Source organism: Pogoniulus pusillus, chromosome 5 (genome assembly GCF_015220805.1).
Source record: "Pogoniulus pusillus isolate bPogPus1 chromosome 5, bPogPus1.pri, whole genome shotgun sequence".
Lineage (NCBI taxonomy): Eukaryota > Metazoa > Chordata > Aves > Piciformes > Lybiidae > Pogoniulus > Pogoniulus pusillus.
Genome location: NC_087268.1, coordinates 13,658,729 through 13,680,879, shown reverse-complemented (window position 1 = coordinate 13,680,879; position 22,151 = coordinate 13,658,729). Strand labels below are relative to the sequence as shown.

Sequence of the window (22,151 nt, the reverse complement as noted above, 5' to 3'; positions counted from 1 at the left end):
CCTGGCAGGCTTCATGTAGCTGGGGTAATTTAGACTGGAGAAGAGGAGGCTCAGGGCAGACCTCATTGCTGTCTACAACTACCTGAAGGGTGGTGGTAGCCAAGTGGTTGGTCTCTTCTCCCAGGCAACCAGCAGTAGAACAAGGGGACAGTCTCAAGTTGTGCCTGGGGAGATATTGCCTGGATATTAAGAGGAAGTTCTTCCCAGAGTGATTTGCCATTGGAATGGGCTGCCCAGGGAGGAGGTGGAGTCACTGTCCCTGGAGGTGTTCAGGAAAAGCCTGGATGAGACACTTAGTGCCATGGTCTAGTTGATTGGACAGGGCTAGGTGCTAGGTTGGACTGGATGATCTTGGAGGTCTCTTCCAACCTGGTTGGTTTTATGATTCTATGATTACTGTGGCAAGTACAGGTTCAACTTTTGTTCCTCGTGCATTGCTTATTATTGGGTGGAGCGTGTGCTTAGTATTGGGGGGAGTGTGGAGAGTGAGGTGATGCTGGTCTGCATTATTTGAAAAAGAGTTCCTTAGCACATGAAATCAAGCAGCTCCTTCATGACAGACCCACTTGCTTTGTATAGTTATTTGTAGAGAACATACTTCAAGAATGCTGAGGCTCTTTCTGGAGGAGGTGCAGAGGAGGGAAAGAGAAGGGGTGTTTAGATCTTCCATGCAAATTGCAGGCAAGTTCATCTATGGTAAATGTAGATGTATCTCACTTGCCATGACAAAAAGTCTTGAAGAATCTCTGATTCTAGTTCCATCAAGATATGTTGAAGAAATAAACCAATTCTGTAATATGTAACTTATTGGGATTTTTCTTTCTGAATATTATTTTCACCTCCTTAGCAATTTTGGCCTGAGATATTTTTCTGGGCTTAGTGGCAACATAAAGGCATCAGATGAAGCACACTCCAAGATTGAGATTGGCTGATGTTTGCTTATATCACCACGACTGAATGTTACCAATTTTAAAATGCTTCCTTGTTGTTCTGGAAATTTTAAAACAGCTTTGATTTCAAACATAAAACTTGGCAAGTGGCTGGTCCATAATGTGTTCTAATCACTTCTGATACTTTGGAAAAGACTTGAAAAAGCTTGAATTAGTTATTTTATTAGAAGTCTAGTTTTCAGTTACGTATCTCAACTTCATTATATATCAGTTACGTACCCGAGTTTTGTTATTTGGAACATGATTATCATATTGCCCAATGTTAGTGTTACCATGCTGAAACTTAATTTTGTATTGCATTCTACACACTTTTGTTGTTGTTGTTTGAGGGTTTATTTTTTTACTGTTACAAGTTTAAATTCTGTAGTTTGGTTGACCACCAGAAGGGTGCATTTGTTCTTACCTGTTTTAACATAGATGGTTTGGGTGTTACCTCTCCCCCCACACACACTTTGGAAATCACCCAGACTAGACTCAGCCAGCTCTGTAAATTTGAATGAAGCTTGTATTTACAGCTTAGCACAATATACAAGCAGATATTTACAGTATATACAGTTACAGACAGAAATATACAAGGTAAGACATAATACAGGAACACATAGAATCAACCAGGTTGGAAGGGACCTCCAAGATCATCCAGTCCAACCTAGCACCCAGCCCTATCCTGTCAACTAGACCATGGCACTAAGTGCCTCAGCCAGGCTTTTCTTGAACACCTCCAGGGACAGTGACTCCACCACCTCCCTGGGCAGCCCATTTTAATGGCAAATCACTCTCTCTGTCCAGAGCCATTGAGTCTAGTCAACAGCCCTCCCAGAAACCTGAGTCCCCAGGAGGGGCTCCCAACTGCCCTTCCACCTTCTTCCACCCCTCTACCTTACCCTAGTCCCAAGGAAGAATGGGGGTTTGGCCAGGGGGTTAGGAAGCAGTAGTGCCTTATCTATGTTTGGATTCTTGTTCTTATACCTCTCAGCAAGCCTATGAGTGAAGCAGACATCAGCACAGTTATCTAATCCTTCTCACCAAAACATTCTAGCTAGCTTCAAACTGTCACAAAGCTGAATAACCAACCTTAGTTTTAGCATGTATTGCATTAGAGATGTTTTGGGTTTTGTAGTAAATTATAGTCTTGGCACTTTGAACACTTCAGCCATTGCAGATCCTCTGCTAGCCTGAACTCTTTCCTGAAATGTAGTCTTCATCTTGCACATTTGAAGCAGAGATACTGCATAGATTTAAGTGTGCACATGCTATAATTCTGTCCCTAGAATTAACTACAAACGTGATTTGTACTGGACCAGAGCAGGAGGATGCTGAGGTCTCTGAATCCAGCCCTGCAATGTATTTAGATATACTTTGCCTCCAGCAAAAGTAGTCATTCTTCTTAAAAAATCCATTTTTAACTTATCTTGTAATTATGCTGTTCCTTTGTTAGCAGGATGTGGCTGGCAATGTAAAAACCTTTTTGTTGTTCTTACTAATAATGAAAGCAAATGAAAGTTGTTGGTTTTTTTCTCTGTATTTTCCAAATATTATTTCCTGTTCTGACACAGTGATAAGTTCAAGTCATTGCTGATATATTGTCTTTTTCTGTATTGTTTTGAGGGAGGGAAAAATATTACAGTAGAGCTTTGTCAAATCATAATGTAGGAACTGAACTTTCCTGAACTTTCGTATATTTCCAGCTTGGCCTTAATTTCACTTCTTGTAGAATGATGTCTAATTAAGCAAGGGCTACATAGGTATGGACTTCACTGGGAAACACTTGAGATTTCATGTTGGTGTGGTATTAAAAGTTTAAGCCACAGCTTTACAGAAGGATTCAGAGGTCTCAAAGTCCTCTGCTATTGAATTTCCAGAGAGTCTTCAAGGGCAAGGGTTCCAACCACAATGTCCAAGTCCCAGAGGGCAAAAGTAAGGATGGGGAGAAGGAAGATCTGCCCGCTGTAATTGAAGATTATGTTGGTGAGCACCTAAGGAATCTGAATGTGCACAAGCCCATGGGGTCTGATGAGATCCACCTGAGGATCCTGAGGGAACTGGCAGATGAAGTTGCTAAATCACCATCCATCATATCTGACAGGTCATGGCAGGTGAAGTTCCTGCTGACTGGAAAAGGGCAAACGTAGCACTCGTCTTGAAGGAGGGACAAAAGGATGACCATGAAGTCACAGCAACAGTAGACAAGGGAAGGGCAACTGATGTCATCTACCTGGACCTGAGTAAGGCATTTGACTCTGTCCCACATGACATCCTGGTCCCCAAACTGGAAAAAACATGGACTTGATGGGTGGAGCACTGCTGGATAAGGAATTGGCTGGATGGTCGCACACAGAATGGTGATCAACAGCACAATGTCCACCTGGAGACCAGTCACAAGTGGTGTCCCTCAGGGGTCAGTGCTGGCACCAGTGCTGTTTAACATCTTTGTCAGTGACATGGACAGAGGAATCAGTGCACCCTCAGCAAGTCTGCAGATGGCACCAATCTGTGTGGCACAGTCGACTTGCTCGAGGGCAGGGATCCATCCAGAGGGAACTGGACAGGCCAGAGAGGTGGGCCCAGGCCAACCTCATGACATTCAACAAGGCCAAGTGTAAGGTCCTGCACCTGGGTCAGAGCAATGCCAAGCACAAATCCAGGCTGGGTGGTGAGTGGCTGAGAGCAGCCCTGAGGAAAAGGACACCTGGCAGTGTGAGTGCAGCCCAGAGAGCAGCTGTGTGCTGCACTGCAGCAAGTGCAACCTGGAGAGCAGGGCAAGGGAGGGGATTCTGCCCCTGCTCTCGTCAGGCCCCACCTGGAGTACTGTGTGCAGTTCTGGAGCTCCCAGTAGAAGAAGGACAAGGAACTGTTGGAGTGAGTCCAGAGGAGGGCCACAAAGATGATCAGAGGGCTGCAGCAGCTCCATTATGAGGACAGGCTACAAGAGTTGGGGCTCTGCAGCCTGGGGAAGAGAAGGCTTCGAGGAGACCTTGTAGTGGCCTTCCAGTATCTGAAGAGGGCCTACAGGAAGGCTAAGGAGGGACTATTTACGAGGTCTTATAACAACAGAACAAGAGGTAATGGGTTTAAACTGGCAGAGGAGAGACTCAAACTAGATGTTAGGAAAGGGTTGTTTACAGTGAGGGTGGTGAGACACTGGCACAGGCCTTTAGTGGCATGGATGAGGCCTTGAGCAACCTGTTCTAGTGGGAGGTGTCCCTGCCTGTGTCAGGGGATTGGAACTGGATGATCCTTGAGGTCACTTCCAACCTAAAGAATTCTTTGATTCTGTGATTCTGTGAACAAAGCTGGGGGGTTGGTAGCATTTTCCCCTGTGATATTGAATCTCAATAGCCTGTACAATTAGATATTATTCAGTGTCCTCCTTGGGCACTGAGCTTAATATGGCAGTTACATAAACTGAAATAATGTGGAACCTCTGGCTCTGGTGTGTGCTTGACATGTGCAAGATGAAGCTGGTTTTGAACTTGAGATTAATGACCTGCTGGCTAAAGAATAAATAAATATAGAATCGTAGAGTGGTAGGGATTGGAAGGGACCTCTGAAGAGCATTGAGTCCAACCCCCCAGCCAAAGCAGAATCACCAAGGACAAGTGGGTCTTGAAAGTCTCTAGAGGAAGTACTTGAGTGCTGTGTCCAGTTCTGGGCCCCTTAATTCAGGAGAGATGTTGAGGTGCTGGAACGTGTCCAGAGAAGGGTGACAGAGCTGGTGAGGGGCCTGGAACAGAAACCCTATGAGGAGAGTCTGAGGGAGCTGGGGGTGTTTAGCCTGGAGAAGAGGAGGCTCAGGGCTGACCTCATTACTGTCTACAACTACCTGAAGGGAGGTGGTAGCCAGGTGGGGGTTGGCCTCTTCTCCCAGGCAACCAGCAATAGAACAAGGGGACACAGTCTCAAGTTGTGCTGGAGAAAGTATAGGCTGGATATTAGGAAGAAGTTCTTGCCAGAGAGAGTGATTGGCATTGGAATGGGCTGCCCAGGGAGGTGGTGGAGGCACCGTCCCTGGAGGTGTTCAAGAAAAGCCTGGCTGAGGCACTTAGTGCCCATGGTCTAGTTGACTGGCTAGGGCTGGGTGATAGGTTGGACTGGATGATCTAGGAGGTCTCTTCCAACCTGCTTGATTATATGATTCTATGAAGAGACTCCAGAACCATTCTAGGCAGCCTGTTTCAGTGCTCCATAATCCTCAAAAGAAATAGTTTCTGCTTCTGTTGGGGTATAAATTACTGCATTCCAGTTTGTATCCATTGCCCCTTGTCCTACCAACAGGACACCAGTGAAGAGAGACTGACCTATTTTTCTTGAGACCTTCCTTTCAGGTGTTAGTAAGATACCAGAAGAGTGCATTGATTTTTGCTTCTGCATTTGCTGGGATGCAGTAAGTCCATGCATAATCTGGAAGAGTTCTGATGATCGCTCAAGGTGTAGTTGCTTGTGTTCAGTCCAAACTTAACACATAGTCCTAACTTTGCTTTCTACTAAGAGGTAGCACATCCCTTCTTATGTGTCTGAATCCAAAATGTCTCCCAAGCTTTGCAATAAGTCTGTAGAGATAAGTTCCAAGGGGAGGGCAGAAAGCTCTTTTTAAAACTGCTTTTCATTGACAAAGTAGGTGGCTGCTTGGGGTAGCAAAGCAGTGATGGACCTCCTGTTCTATCTCATGCACATTTCCATTATGGACTAAAAGTATGATGGGGTGGTCTCAGTTGGATATTAGGGAAAATTTCTTTATGGAAAGAGTGGTCAGGCATTGGAACAGGCTTGCTGGGGAGGTGGTCAAGTCACCATCCCTGGAAGAGTTCAAGAAATGTGTAAACATGTCACTTTGGGATATGGTGGTCGTAGGCTGAAGGTTAGACTCTGTGATCTTAGAGGTCTCTTCCAGTCAAAGCAATTCTACGACTCTGTAGGGTTTTTTTATCTTATTTTTTGTATATGTTTCTTATTTCTGAACCATCAAATTCTGATGTTGTCAATATTTGCCTTCTTTTTCTCATCCTTAATGTATCTGCTTAATGATAATCCTAGCAGTCATTGCTTGGCAATGGAGTAGATGGTTCTTACTATTCTTATCTAATACCATTGATTTATAACTCATTGCTTCCTATCTTTTGGTCATTTTTTAATCCACCTTATTGTGTTATTATCCAGACCATAATGCTCTAGACTCTGTTTGAGCTTCCTGTGTCAAAGGCCTTGCTAAGATCCAAACACATTATATCCACTACATATCCTTTATCCACCCAGTTCGTCACTGTGCTGAAATAACCATCGCAATGAAATATTTATTGATGTAAGTTTCTGGGTCAAACCAGCATAAGTGTGAAGGTTCTGCTGTGATTATATGATAGAGCCAGCTTCTTAACAGGTATTATAATTTTCTGCACTAAAGGTAATTTGAGCCATGGGAGATGATACCATTCAACAGGAGCAGTGAGGCTGTGAAGATCAAAGCACTATGAACCTTGAAAAGAAGTGGGAGAAGCTTATATGCTATGATAACTTGTAAAGGATGTAAGCAAAGTCCTCAAGCTGTATTCCAAGTGATGCTCAGAGAATATCAGCTTCAGAGCAGCTTTGCAAAAAAAAAAACAACACACAACAAGTCTTTGGAGAAAGAATTGTTTGGGCAAGGCCTCGTGAAAGCTTCATGCTGTCACTGTTCCTGTTCCTTGGGAACATAAACAGGATCTAGGGACAGCTTGTGCAAGAAAACAGTTGGAATGGGGAATATCATGATTTTTCAGCAGCCAACTTGATTACCATCACCGCCCTTGTGTAGGAGGAAAGCTTCAAGAGGTATTTAGAAGGATGCTGGGTCCCACCTGGCTATAGAGGAGCTGCTGGTTAAACTGCACACGAGGAGTATGGGTCAGGCTTTGAGCGCAGTTATAAAGAAGCTAACTCTTTGGCGGGTTGAGAAGTTCAGCTTCTAATGTGCTTTCACAGCTGGGCTTCTCAAGTGCTTGTTGCTTACTCTGTTAGCAGTAGGAATAAATGAGAGGGGTGGACTGTGCTATTAAGGGATCCAACACACTTAATGGGTACGAGGGCCCCTGTGGTGAAATTGCATCCAGTGCCTGTTTTGAAATGACCATTAGGATGGATTATTCATCACAGTTTTTATTCAGTTGAGTGTCTCTAACTTCCTGAAACCCAAATTTCAAGGAGTGTTAGTTTTTGCCCAAAGGCAGTTATTTTTCATACTTGAACAAAATAGTTCCAACACTGTTGGAGGGTGTGTGAAAAGTAGCCAAAATTGGACCTTTTTCTTGATGAAAATGCTTTTCTGGACAAAAAAGCTGTGTTTTGAGAATTAAATTTTGAAATGGATACACTCTTCACTGGGAAAATAAACGCAAAAGATGAATGCCATAAGGAGGACAAAAATCTCTTAGGGCAACCAGCTTTGCAGTGAACTGGAAGCAGATGGAGATTTACTTTTTTGACAAAGAAATCCTAGAATCAGTCAGGGTTGGAAGGGCCCCCAAGGATCATTTAGCTCCCCTGCAATGCCCAGGGACACCTGGCCCTAGATCAGGCTGCCCACAGCCTTATCCAGCCTGGCCTTAAACACCCCCAGGGACAGGGAATCAACCATCTCCCTGGGCAACCCCTTCCAGCATTTCACCACTCTCATGCTGAACAACTTCCTCCTCATGTCCAGTCTGAACATCCCCACCTCCAGCTTTGCTCCATTCCCCCTAGTCCTGTCACTCCCTGACAGCCTAAAAAGTCCCTCGCAAGCTTCTTTGTAGGCCCCCTTCAGATACTGGAAGGCCACAAGAAGGTCACCTGGGAGCCTCCTCTGCTCCAGATTGAACAGCCCCAATTCTTTTAGTCTGTCCTCATAGCAGAGCTGCTCCAGCCCTCTGATCATCCTCATGGCCCTTCTCTGGACATCCTCCAGGACATCCACATCCTTCTTGTAATAGTGGCTCCAGAGCTGGATGCAGTACTGCAGGTGGAATCTCAGCAGAGTGGAGTAGAGGAGGAGAATCATCTCCCTCGTCCAGCTGGGACACTTCTTCTGCTGCAGCCCAGGCTCTGGTTGGCTTTCTGGGCTGCAAGTGCACACTGCTGGCTCAGTCTCTTGTTGTCTACTCCTGCAGTGCCAGGAACTTTTATTCCCTGCACAGTGCTGTAAGTTGTCCTCTGCTCTTGTTTTACCTAGTCACTAAAATACCCAATTTCTCCCATCAGCAGCCCTGTGACTCTGGTTTAAGCTGCAGTCCTAGAGTTTTGGAGCAGCCCAATCCAGCGCTGATATACCATACAAATGGCCATGTGTTGAAAGACAGACCTGGAAATGATCAGAACTCATGTGTACTTGGAAGGGCACAGAAAAGCATTCACTTTGGAGAGGTTTCTTCAAGCACAAGCATTGCTTTTTATTTATTTTTTTAGTCTAGTCCCTCAAGGCAAGACAATGGTGACAAAAGTAACCTGGTTATAGAGAACTAATGTCAACTGAAGCACATTCACCTTAAAAAAAGGCAGCAGCAGTGTAATGATACATCTATATTAATAAGATTTGTTCTTACTGATGCGCCTAGACAGAACATTCTGCTGATGTGCCTATACTGGTTCTAATTTCAAAGTTTCCTTATTTATTGTTAGATGAGGGGTCTTGTAGCACATCAGCCTCCCTCACACCCTGATTTCTGTGAGGCAATTAGTCCCTGGCCCTGCTTATGTTTTCAAACCTAGAATGGTGAAAAGTAACCTGGGCCATATCATGAGTCATTATTTGGATTCTGAAGTTGGAATGAGATCTCTTGACTTATTTGAGAATTCTCTCAAGAGAAGTGATTCTACCATTCTGCTCTGTTCTGTTGAGACCTGACCTGGAGTACTGTGTCCAGCTCTGGAGCCCCCAACACAAGAGAGACATGGAGCTGGTCGAGCAGATCCAAAGGAGTGCCACAAAGATGATTAGAGGCCTGAAGCATGTTTCCTGTGAAGACAGGCTGGGAACAACTTGTAACTACAGTATTTAAAGGGGATCTACAGGAAGGCTTGAGAAGGACAAGCTCAACAGGAGCCAGCAGTGTGCACTTGCAGTCCAGAGAGCCAACCAAATCCTGGGCTGCATCAGGAGAAGTGTTGCCAGCAGGTCGAGGGAGGTGATTTTCCCCCTCTACTCCACTCTGCTGAGATTCCACCTGCAGTACTGCATCCAGCTCTGGAGCCACTATTACAAGAAGGATGTGGACGTCCTGGAGGATGTCCAGAGAAGGGCCATGAGGATGCTCAGAGGGCTGGAGCAGCTCTGCTATGAGGACAGACTGAAAGAATTGGGGCTGTTCAATCTGGAGCAGAGGAGGCTCCCAGGTGACCTTCTTGTGGCCTTCCAGTATCTGAAGGGGGCCTACAAAGAAGCTTGCGAGGGACTTTTTAGGCTGTCAGGGAGTGACAGGACTAGGGGGAATGAAGCAAAGCTGGAGGTGGGGATGTTCAAACTGGACATGAGGAGGAAGTTGTTCAGCATGAGAGTGGTGAAATGCTGGAAGGGGTTGCCCAGGGAGATGGTTGATTCCCTGTCCCTGGGGGTGTTTAAGGCCAGGCTGGATGAGCTGTGGCCAGACTGATGTAGGGTAGAGTGTCCCTGCCCATGTCAGGCGTGTTGGAACTAGGTGATCCTTGTGGTCCCTTCCAACACTGACTGATTCTGTGATTCTGTAATTCAATAGTTTTAAACTGGAGCAGGGAAGTTTTAGGTTGGGTATAAGGACAAAACTCTTTGTAATGACTTCAGGTATTCAAGGAGAATCAAACCCTTACAGATATGGAACTTCCTTTTTGCCAAGCGGTTGCAGAAGGCTGACATTTTCTGCAGTGTTTTCCAGTGCTAAACAATATTTTTCTCTCTTTCATTTTCAGACAGAATGAATGTGTTTTTTTACAGAAGTGGAGGGACTAGACCATGAGTCAGGCATAGTAGAGTTGGGTGCTATAGAAGTTGTGGGATACTGATAATGAGCTTCAATTGTGCAGTTGTTAGATTTGCTCTCACGGTTTTCAGGCTTTGCATAAACTTAGTGGCAAGCAGGAATCATGAGAAAGCAAAGTAAAATGCATTTACCTTCAGATACTTGTTTTCATAGAATGGTTCTATGAGAAGAAGATTGAAAGCTTTTACTGGGAGCTAACACTTGCTCTCCTGTTAACACTAGTGATGTCCCTCATTCCTCACCTGGCCATATGTGTCATTCTTGCAGTTCCAGCTGTTGGGCCTTTCAGTCAGAAGTTCACTGGCTGGTCTTAAGCCGTGTGTGCTGATTTCCATAGGGCGGTTGTGATACCCCTTTCAGACAATGGTCAGTGCTAAACATTCTGCCTCCTGCACAAGAGTGTGGGCCTCCTGCTGGAGAAGCTACCACTATTTCTACCTTTCACTCCAGGAGACCTTTCTAGATCTTTTCATCTTGAGGGCACAGGTTTCTCAGTTCATAAAACAAAGGTATTACTTGAATAGCTGTCGTTGTTATTCTGTTTTTAATGAGGATTTTTGTAAGTTTAGTTATGGCTTTAACTCCAACTAAAATAGAACTAAAATAGTTCTTTACTGCTTGATCTCTGTGTGTTGTATATCAGGTGTTCTGTTAACTACAGTTTGGTTTAGATTGGCTATTAGGAAAAAATCCTCTGCTAAAAGAGTGGTGAGATGTTGGAACAGGCTTCCCAGGGAGGTGATGGAGTCATTGCCCCTAGAGGTGTTCAAGAGGCATGTAGATGTGGTGCTCCATGTTGTGCTTTAGTGGTCATGGCAGTTGGGTAATGGTTGGACTCAATGATCTTAAAGGTCTTACTCAACCTCACTGATTCTATGACTGAAGTTTAATTTGAAGATGGCAGTGAACAGTTAGCAGTTTCTGAGGCCCCATTTGTTTTAATGGGGGGATTCTAGCATGGGCCAATTAGGCCTGCCCTGAAGAGAGAGGCCACTTTATCTGCAGGCACTATGCTCTGATGTCCAACTTGAAGAATCATAGAATCATAGAATCAACCAGGTTGGAAGAGATCTCCAAGATCATGCAGTCCAACCTAGCACCCAGCCCTAACCAATCAACTAGACCATGGCACTAAGTGCCTCAGCCAGGCTTTTCTTGAAGACCCCCAGGGATGGCGACTCCACCACCTCCCTGGGCAGCCCATTCCAATGGGAAATCACTCTCTCTGGGAAGAACTTCTTCCTAATATCCAGCCTATACCTACCCTGGCACAACTTGAGACTGCGTCCCCTTGTTCTATTGCTGGTTGCCTGGGAGAAGAGGCCACCCCCCACCTGGCTACAATGCCCCTTCAGGTAGCTGTAGACAGTAATAAGATCATCCCTGAGCCTCCTCTTCTCCAGGCTAAACAGGCCCAGCTCCCTCAACCTCTCCTCATAGGGTTTGTGCTCCAGGCCCCTCACCAGCTTTGTTGCCCTTCTCTGGACATGTTCCAGCACCTCAACATCTTTCTTGAATTGAGTGGCCCAGAATAATGCTAGAGGTTGCATTTCCTCCTTTTCCTTTCTAGTGAGAAGGATGTGAATCAAGCAGGAAGGACTTCAGGTTAAAACTACTGGGAAAATACACCAAAGAGCAGTTGTCAGGATGGTTACCAACATGGGAAGGAGGTGCTGTGCATTTAAGTTTTGATAGAAAAGGGCTAAATGCTTCCCCATTCTCCTCAAGAAAATGGGCGTTGTGGACAAAAATTCACTGTGATGAAGTCCATGCACTGATTTATTCCTATTTAGGTCATCGGAATAGGGCTTCAGTGGTGTAGTCTGTATGCTGGCTCTCTGTACAGGGATACATTTCACCCTCAGTGAATGCTTTTTGTATTCTCAGTCCAGGTCAGTTTTTCGTTGCATTCAGTACAAGAAATAGCTTTGGGTTGCACGTACTGCTGCTCCTCTCCTTTCTTGTCTGCCAGCCAGCCTCTCGATCCAGGTGATGTTAGAAAAAGGGTAAATTTGGAAGGAGAAGAAAGCAAAAGAAATGTTAAGTTTCGAGGCTGGAGCCCATTCTCTTGCCTGGCAGTTGCGCTGTTGCCTGCTTCTGATGGATTTAGGATTTTTTGCCTGTGCTTCTCTGCTCTTCTTCTGTCTATATTACAAGATGCCAGACAGGAGAAGGAAAGAGAGTTATTTGATAGTCTCCATATGTAAAGCACAAGGAATGTGTTTCCCAAATAATTCCTTCAAGAAAAAATTCATCCAGGCCTATAAAGGTTCTCCTGTGGCAGCATTATCCTAGCACCTCTGTCAACAGGTTCGTGTTCCTTCATTCAAAATGCTCAGTAAGTAGTTCTGCAAAAGATAGAGACAGTACCATCCCTTTCTGTGCTCTCTACCCCTCCTCCTCCTTTTCAATACCTCTGATCTTGACCGAATAGAAAAGTTAAACCTAAAAATAACTCATTTGTGGCATGTAAGTGTGTTTGTGTGACAGTGTATTGGCTGACATAGTGTATTTCTTTTTAAACCTCTGTGGGGATGGATTATCAAGGCACATATAATGCTGGAATCTGATGTACTGGATCTTTGCTCATAGAAAAAAAAAATCACTTGGGAATTTCCTCAGCTTTTGGGGTATTGGAGTTGATGATCTCTGAACTCTCTTCCAGCCTAAACCATTCTGCAACCAGTATTGGATTTACATCCAGAATTTATTTGCAGATCTTTGTCAGTGTGCTGCTGGTGAACAGAATAGCTTTGAGTGGGGTAAATCAGGCAAGTTCTGCTGTCACCTTTTAAGGATAAAATTTGATCAAGTTTTGATTTGTTCCTTTAATGAATCATTGGTATATTGTATGTGTCTGCATATGTTGCTGTATGGTTTGTTATTATGAGGCCAAATCCTGACAATGTACTGCAAAATTGTTTTCATTTAATATTAATATTTTTATGGTTTTCTCATTTTTCCTGGTTTTGGAGCCTTTATAATTAGATATAATTAAAACCACAGGTTTTAAACTCCAGTCTAACATTTAAATTCATATTTATGGTGCAACCCCTGGAGTTTTATTGTCATTCCAACTGCAGTTTGAAAAGGAAAGGAGAGGGGAAAAAATACTTTTTTTTTCTTTTTTTTTTTTCTTTTTCTTTTTTTTTTTTTCATCTGCTCAAATGCTGTGTCTAGAGCTACCACTTAGAATCATAGAATCAACCAGGTTGGAAGAGACATCCAAGCTCATCCAGTCCAACCTAGCACCCAGCCCTAACCAATCAACTAGACCATGGCACTAAGTGCCTCAGCCAGGCTTTTCTTGAACACCTCCAGGGATGGTGACTCCACCACTTCCCTGGGCAGCCCATTCCAATGCCAATCACTCTCTCTGTGAAGAACTTCCTCCTAACATCCAGCCTAGACCTCCCCAGACACAACCTGAGACTGTGTCCCCTTGTTCTGTTGCTGGGTGCCTGGAAGAGGAGACCGACCCCCACTTGGCTACAGCCTCCCATCAGGTAGTTGTAGACAACAATGAGGTCACTCCTGAGCCTCCTCTTCTCCAGGCTAAACATCCCCAGCTCCCTCTGCCTCTCCTCACAGGGCTGTGTTCCAGGCCTCTCACCAGCTTTGTTGTCCTTCTCTGGACACGTTCCAGCATCTCAGCATCTCTCTTGAATTGAGGAGCCCAGAGCTGGACACAGTCCTCAAGGTGTGGCCTGACCAGTATTGAGTCTAGCAGAAGAATAACCTTCCTTGTCCTCTTGGCCACACTCTTCTTGATCCAGGCCAGGATGCCATTGGCACTCTTGGTCACCTGGGCACACTGCTGGCAATGAGATCACCCCTGAGCCTCTTCTTCTCCAGGCTGAACAACCTGAGCTCCCTTAGCCTCTCCTCATGGGGCTCATGTTGGGGTTCCATTGCACAGTAAAACACCATTTATTTTACATGATAACAAACCTTGTCGTTTTATAGAGTAGCTGTTTTGTATCCATTAACCAAAGGGTGCAAGACACCTTTTGCCTTGTACTCTTTAAAACCAGATATCCTCTTTTCAAACTTCTCTTCCCCTGCTCCTCCATGCAACAATCTGAAAGTGCTGCATGCTGCAGAATGAATTCTTTAAAAATATTGCTGGCTGGCATTATGTGAAACCATATTTTTCCTTTAGCTGCGTATGTTCTGGTCCTAGCAATGTCCTTGTTTTGCTGAAATTAACATTTCTTTTTTTCCCCTCGCAGTTGTTGGTATGTGATGGTGTTTTTCTGTCTTCTGTAATTGTGATTTTTTTTTCCCCTTTTATTTCTTTTTTAATTAGTAGAAGGTTGATTGTTAAAATTAAGTGGCAGAAGGCTTCTTTCCAAGTTATTCAGAAATCTTTTTTCGCTGAAGAAATATATTTTGCTACTCTGAATTGCCTTTTTCCCCCCCTCTCTTCTTTTTTCTTTGCAAACTACTCTGGAAAGAGCTTCTTTAAAAAAAAAAAAAAGGGAAGAAAAGAAAAAAAGAGAACGGGGGGGAGAAAAGGCTACGCTTGACTGATAATGCATTGCTTTGGATGGTGAAACATTATGAAAGTTTAATTTTTAATTAAATCCGAAATACCAATTATAACTGAAAGAGATTTTAACCTGTTTCTTTTCAGACTGCCTGAAGTTACATAGTAGATGCTGAAATCACTGCACCTTAAAAACAAAAAGATTAAGCTGCACTGCATTCCTGTAAGTAAAAAGCTTTTCCGGTACCTTTTGTCTGTATTTTTCCTCTATCTGCATCCAAAGTGTTAGCACAGTAGCTGGTCTTGGATAAAGGTCAGAGTCCCCTTGAATGGGATTTAGAAGTTCAAAGGATGTTTTATGTAAAAATTAAAAGCAAAGTTACATCTCGCAGATCTTTTAATTTCAGACCTTGGAACGGATCATTCTTTCTCTGCTTTGTTTTGAATACCGTTAAGAGGAGTGCACATCTCTCTGTTTGTTGACTTCACTGTTCCTGTCGCTTTGTCAGTGAGCATTTCTGCACTTCAGTGCAGAAATAACAGGAAGTAGCAGAAGATTCCTTATAGCATAAAATAGACTTTATTCTCTTTTCATGATGTCGTAACAAATTCTTGTCCTCTATAAAAAGAAAATCAACAACAACAAAACTTCTCGATGACATCACAGGGGGCTTCAGCTGCTTTGGGGGGCAGATGAAGGCAGAAATGTCTAATTCATCTTTGCTGTAACACAACAAAACAGTCAGAATAACATTTTACACCTCTCAGCAAGACAGGAATCTCTTTATAGCAGCATAGTTATTGCATAAATGCAAGTCAGGTTGTACATCAGTCTCATCTACCCTTATTTAGAACCTGTTTATCGGATGTATTTGGGGCAGTAATTAATATTTGGCACATCAGTGGCTGAACAACAAGCACATAAAAGAGAACTGGAAAATACAGTAGATTCAGATCCTCTGAATTTAATGAAATCATATATGAATAAGAATCCAGGATCTTGTAGATAGCAGGGAAATAAAAAATGTTGGGTTGGGTTTTTTTTTTTGTTGGACAATACAAAGCCATGGAATATTACAGAGCAAGGGCATTTTGTTATTTAAGGTCAAAATGTGGAATGAAGTCCAGAGCCTTCCTCCAAAGTGATACTTCTGTACTTTGTCATTAAACTATTTTAACTATTACACAGGTTTTTTCCTTCTCTCTCTCTCCCCCCCCCCCCCCCCCCCCCCTTTTTTTTTAATTGTATTTTAATGATTTATTTTAAACTAGCTGAAGGGTACAGTACACTGTGGGCAGCTAATGCATGCCCCTTCCAGCATGGAGAGCCAAGCATGACTCAGGCAGGCAGATTGTGCCGTTCTGGCTCTACTCCATTGTGTTTTTACGTTACTGGCAAGGGCCATGCCATTGTGTTGTTTAAATATTGTGTATTAACTGCAGGCTGTGGCCAGTGAGTGGTACTTAACATTTTCTGCTCATCATTCCTGAATATGAGCAACTTCTCTGGCCACCAGAGGCTAACCTTGCAGTTACACTGGTGAGGGGAGTTGAAAACACTCGTGGATTTCCTGGATCCAGCAGCAATTTAAAGGGAGGTGTTGGGGGAAAAATGAGGGAACACTTCAAAATCTGTGAGTACAGAATTTCAAAGTTGTCTTGCGGTTTTGTGTGAACAACTAGGAGAATTTTTGTTGGAAAATAGAAGTAATTCTGTTTCCAGAAATGCAGCAGCAGAGTGAGGAGTGAAATAAAGCAAGTTTTTTTAATTCTTGGGATCCAGATGGTCAGCGAGTCCTGCATGGACAGCCTTAAGGCAAAATACTTGGTAGTAATATATGGGCCTGATGATCAGGGCTGGCTGGAATGGGCTTTTTTTAGTTACATGAGACTCTAGGCTTTGAAGAGGGAATAAATACACAAGTGTGAAACTTGTGTACAGGAAATTTGTGTTTTGAGGTCCTTTTTTTTCACCGAGGGTGGCAGGCACTTCAAGGCAGAGATGCTGAGCAGCTTGCTCAAGGTTAGAGTGGTGGGACTGGGAATGGAGTGTGGGATCACAACTCCTCTAAGTTTGTTCTGTTCTGCCCAGTTCTTCGTGCCGTAAAGTAAAGGTCAAAGTTTCTAATCTTCAGCTTTCTTGTGTCATCTGATTTGGAAAGAACGAAGCACCTAGCTTGTAAACTCTTTTAGCTGCTCCTGAGATCTGTAGCCTTGGCATACAGCCTGTCTTAGGAATACAAAAGAAATGGGCGGGGGAAATGTTATATATGCACATGTATGCTTTAAAATGAGGATGTATTTCTTGCTGTGCCGTGTGTCCTTGTCACTATTCATATAGCACAATAAAAAAAGCCAGGAGCACCTTCTTTATAGAGGAAAGTATGCTTTAAGAATTCCTTTTGTTTCCTATGTATGTTTGCTGTAATCATACGTCTCTATTTGTAAGGTATTTAATACAGTGAACTTCTCAGCATGTTTTTTCTGTATTAACCTAAAACCAGCTAGAAGAAATGGAAAGCCAGGTCTAGAAGTTTTCTGGGTTTTTTGAATTGGATTTCTTTGACTGAAGGGTGAAAAACTTGCTTTTGAGTAGAGATGTCCCTAAAGCAATTGATTAATGTAATTTGGGGCAAATTTTTGGCTGATATTAAATATGCTCGATTTGATCCATGACATTAGAAGAAAACAAATTTACAGCACATGAACATCTGTCATGCAGTTGCATAAAAACACAGCTTTTTAAATGTAGTGCAGGCATACTCTTAATGGGAAAGGTCTGTGGGCTGGATTCTTGCTATCTTGGGTGCTTTGGCCATGTTTTGCTATGTACTAAAGTCATGTGGGTTGATAGGCAAGTACATTATTTGAAGTCCATAGAACTATTCAAATACTTAAGTTTGAGGCTGTAGCTAAGTATTTAGCTTACAACTAACCCCAAATAGGATGAAATCAAGCATGAGGAGTTACCTCTGCTCACACTGAGCGTTTGCTTGATTTTTGGAACTACACAATAACAGCATGTTATGTGGAAAAGAAACGATTTTATATGCAGTCTGAAACCTGTACAAGAGACTCACTGGAGGTGCTTTCAGAGCAATGTTTTTTAGCTACATTGCCACTGGCTAAGGCAAACAAAGAGCATGCAACACATTATTCATAAGAGAGGTTTGTCAAGGTTTCAGCCTCGTGCAGCCCTGTGGTCTGATTGCTGACCAAGATATCCAGTACTCTGATCTTAACAAATGCTGGCTTACAGAGTAATGTTGGACAAGTGATTTAACCTCATTGTGCTGTGTTCAGCAGATCGCTTTTTCAGTCTGGTTCAAACTGATACAGCCCTGTGAACATTACTGAGTTTGTGTTTGCAAAGCTCTCAGAGGAGAAATAGTAACCATTGTTATTATTAATAAGTGTATTGTGTAGACAATTCACAAGGGATGGAGATACAGCCACTCATGGGGTTGATCTTTCACAACTCACTTGTGCCTTTGTTTGATTCCATCACTCAAAGGTATCAAGGCCAACTCCAATTTACAGAAGTATTTCTCATGTCACTCTCTCCACTGCTGAGTATTTTATTGTTGGTGCTCGCTCTCCATCTTTTTCTCTGCTACTTTCCTCCATGCTGAGTTAACCTTGCATACCAAACTTTATTCTCCCTTTTATTTTTTTTCCTTTTGTATTATACAGCAGAGACATTTGTGTAGCCTCCAAATTACAGGGAGCAAATTCATTTTGTCTAGTGATTGTTTGCTGATGATGTATGAAACAGACAGAAGACAGTTTGAATTTTCATAAGTTCAATTGAGCTTGCAGGCATAAGGAAAGGAATAGGCAGAACCCAAGTCAATGTGACACAGTAAGCTGGCATCCCAGAGTGCATGCTGCATATATAGCGTCAGGATGTCAGGGCTGAGAAGGGCTTCGTCCATCACAGTAGTGCTTTTAAATGAAGGAAGAGTTTTTAAGCAAGAAACAAGTAACCCTAGCATTTTTTCTACAGCTCAGGAAACCTTGCTGCTCCTAATGGATCTGGGATCTGCCCTTGTCTCCTGTAACTTGCTGCTTTACCTAGAACTGCATGCCTAAGATGGGCTTTGCAAAGCCCTACAAATTCCCAGTTCCTGTTCCTCTGACAAACTGTAAACCCTCAACAGCATGTTAAACCATTTATTCTTGATGCAGAAGACAGTGGCTTGTAGAATCTATGCTGGAGAAAAGTGTACAGATGTGATATAAGTATGGAAGTATGCTTCCCTTGAACAAAGATCGATGTCTTGGGGCTGGCTGTCACAGAGGAATTGTGTTATCACTTAGAAAAGACAATTAATTTTGCCTTATCCCCTTCTTATACCACAGTATTAATCCAGAAACTCATGGGGATAAATTCTGCCCTGATTTCCAGCTGTGGAACCCCAATAGGAATGTGGAGAGGTCAAAAACGTTTGTCAGGGGAGAAATTGTCCTAGTGTTAAAATTGCTGAGCAATCAGAAACTGGTTGATTGTTAACCGGTACAGGGGCAAGGGGGTACATAGGAACCCTGTGTGACATTATACACTACTAAAACTCTTACTTTTGTTATATGTTAAGGAGAATATGAAGAAAAAATCGAGTGAGTGAAAAGTTATAATCAGGAGCACCGTGATTAATTGTTCTTTCTATCCACTGGGAAAAAGACCTGAAGAAATCAGTTCAACAAGCAGTGAAAATCACCAAGTTGCACTTTAAGAACCATGTTCAGACTGTATTGGTTGTAAAGTGTTGGGCTGAACAACCTGTAGGTACTGTGGAAGCAGGGGAAAGTTCTTTTTTTAAGGAATAGCTTGGGAAACCATCTCTCAGGGCATGCTAGAACTTGCCATAAGGCAAAAGACCAGCTTGGGTGGCTTCTGTTACTCCCTAGCATTTCTGTGATTCAGCGTACCGTTTGGGAATGTTGCTATGTGGCTAATACATTCCTGATTAATAAAGCTTAATGTTCCCAAAAGATCCCCAGGGTTCTCAATTTTCCATCCTCTCATAACTGCAATCATAGTGTCCCTTCAAAGATTTCACTGGGCTGCCAGCATTTTTGCTTTGACCCCTGTTTTTTAGGGAAGGACAGAGGAGGGAGTTGCATAGACACCAAAGAATGGATTTTTTTTTTTCAGTTGCCATGAGCTTGCATAGTTTCTTTCAAGTCATTGCACAAAGACTGAATTTTTTCAGTTACCAGTTCTTAAAATTTGAATGAATGGAGCCACACCAGATGCTGCCTGCTGCAAAGGCCTCTGGCACAGGTTGTGGACACAGCTGGAAGTTGTGAATAGGTTTGGGCAAATCACAGAATCAGTCAGGGTTGGAAGTGACCACAAGGATCATCTAGTTGCAACCTCTCTGCCATGGGCAGGGACACCCTACCCTAGACCAGGGTACAAGTACATAATGGGGGCTGGAGTAAAGCCTCCTACAAAAAGGTAAACGTCTCAAGAGATTGGAGCATTGTGGTTGTCTCTTTCCTGAATTTTCATATAAATATCCTTGAAAAGTGTTTTCACTTACCAAAGCTGCACATCTCTAAATGTAGTTGGGCAGCCTGAAAATTTTGTTGGTTTTAATCAACCCAAAAGCAAAGAAAGAGAGGGTTGGAAATTATTATTGATTAAATCTCATGCTTTTTCATTTGTTTTTTTTTTCTTGCAAATGTTTATAGTTTGGGGTTTTGGGGAAGAAGAGGGGTTGTATGGGGCTTTCTTTTTCTTTCTTCTTGTAAGTTTGTGTGTTAAAAGCATCAGTTGTAGTGCACAAATGTGTAGAATCTTGACCTTTTTCATAGCTCATGTTTTTGCAGAACAGTGGCCACAATGGATGAAGATAGGAAATTGGCTCTCTAGTGTGTGGTTGCTTTATTTATATGGAGTATGAGTTGTGATTCACTTCTATTAAAAAGGCATGGGAATATCAGCATTGATTCCTTGAGTAGTCCTACTTTGGAAAGTTGTAAAACACTTCAGTGTTTCAGCACCTGTAGATGTTATGGTGAAAGTGGTAAACCTTTCACTCCATTTATCAAAGCATTTGCTGATCTACTTCAAGATGAAAGAAAGATTAAATATTATTGAGCAAGGAAGGAAAGTTATCTTAGACAAAAGATGATATTGGATAAGGTATGACACAGGGAAAAAATACAATGCAGACCTAATCTTTTCCAAACCTTGATACTCTTACTTTGTCCTAGCCAAAATGAAATTCTTCAGCTAAAACAGGCTACGATGGGAAGGACTCCACAGAAAGGCATTGTGGTTATTCTATATTTACATCAGTGTCCCTGAGGGCATTCTCACTGAATCATTTCAAATTCCAGAATCTGATGTTGGCCTATCTGATGAATATAAGTTACCCACACTTCCTGCTCTGTTTTCTTTATTAGTGTAAGTGGTCTAGCTCTGAATTTTACTATAGGGCATCTGTTTGTTCTTACTGCCCTCTTTCCCATCATTGCTTCTGCATCTAGATAATAGATTAGGAAAGATTTTAATCTCAGTTGTGTCAAAAATTGCTCTGTTGTTTTCAAGTTTCCACTTGCATGAGAGAGATCAGACTGTCTTATTTATTTATTTATTTGTTTAAATAAATCAGCTACAGAGCTCCACTGGTGACATGGCTGTGGCTTTGTTGCCAGTGCATGCTCTGCAAAGCCTTCAGAAGTCTAACAGGGAACACTGTCCTTCAACTATGTATTTTAAAAGTCCTCTGTTCCCTCAGGAGAAAAGAATTCCTCCAGCATCTTTTCTTCTGTGTAAATGTCATCCTCGTGCTTTAGAAGGACCTAGGTCTTTCTCCTTGCATCCTTCTCTTACTTATACCTCTCTGATTTAGGAGCCTGTAGGAGCTGGTACCAGTATAATTAAACTGGAGATAGTTGAGTGCTTGGCAGACTGGTGTGTGCTGTTAAAGGCCATTGGAAAAGGATCTGCCTTCATAATGGTTGGGGTTGGAAGAGACCTTAATGATCATCTAGTTCTAAGCTCCCCGTCACGGGCAGGGACACCTTCCAATAGATCAGGTTGTGAAAAGCCCCGTCCAGCCTGGCCTTAAACACCTCCAGGGGCATCCACAACCTCCCTGGGCAACCTGTTAACCTGATCCAGTGTCTCACCACCCTCACTGTAAAAAGGTGAAAAAGGTGTTTTGGTATCAGCAATAACTGATGACACCTGAGTCAGAACCTGTATTAACATTTAAACCCATTGCTTTCCCTGGTAGATTTTTTTGTTTGGTTAATCTTTAGTTGTCTTCATCATGTTTTTCTTAGAAGTTCCATTCTGGTTCATGTAAGCACTGAAAATCTTTTGTAAAATGTTATCTCATCTCTTTCAAGACTGGCTGTAAGTAATCAAGAATCCTGCAACTCATAGCTAATTCCTTGAGAAGGTTCTGCTGCTGTGTGTTTCCCAGCAGCAATGATAGTGGTTGTATGCCAGATCACTACATGTCATCTCTGAATATGAATCAGTTTAGGTCATGGTCCCGCAGTCTCAGCTCTTTTAGCTAGAGTGTAGTGGTACAATTCCTGTGTATATAGTTTGAGAGATCATAAAGTCACAGAATGGGTTTAGGTTGGAAGTGACCTCAAAGATCATCTAGTTCTACCCCCCCACATTAGACAGGGACACCTCAGACCATCAATAGGATAATCTGCTGAACGTTAGGAGTCTCAGCCAGAGGCAGATGAATTCTCATCTTTTCCCAGTTTCTCTTTCCATTCATT

General features: G+C 42.9%; 1 long non-coding RNA gene across 3 annotated transcripts in view; it reads left to right on the top strand.

Annotated features, from left to right (window-relative positions):
* The window catches only part of LOC135175328 (uncharacterized), a 509,262-nt gene that overhangs the window by 184,472 nt on the left and 302,639 nt on the right, over positions 1–22,151 (top strand). For all 3 annotated transcript variants that reach the window (XR_010302327.1, XR_010302328.1, XR_010302329.1), the window contains exon 4: positions 14,544–14,619. This is a non-coding gene — a long non-coding RNA (uncharacterized LOC135175328). The remainder of the gene's footprint in view (positions 1–14,543; positions 14,620–22,151) is intronic.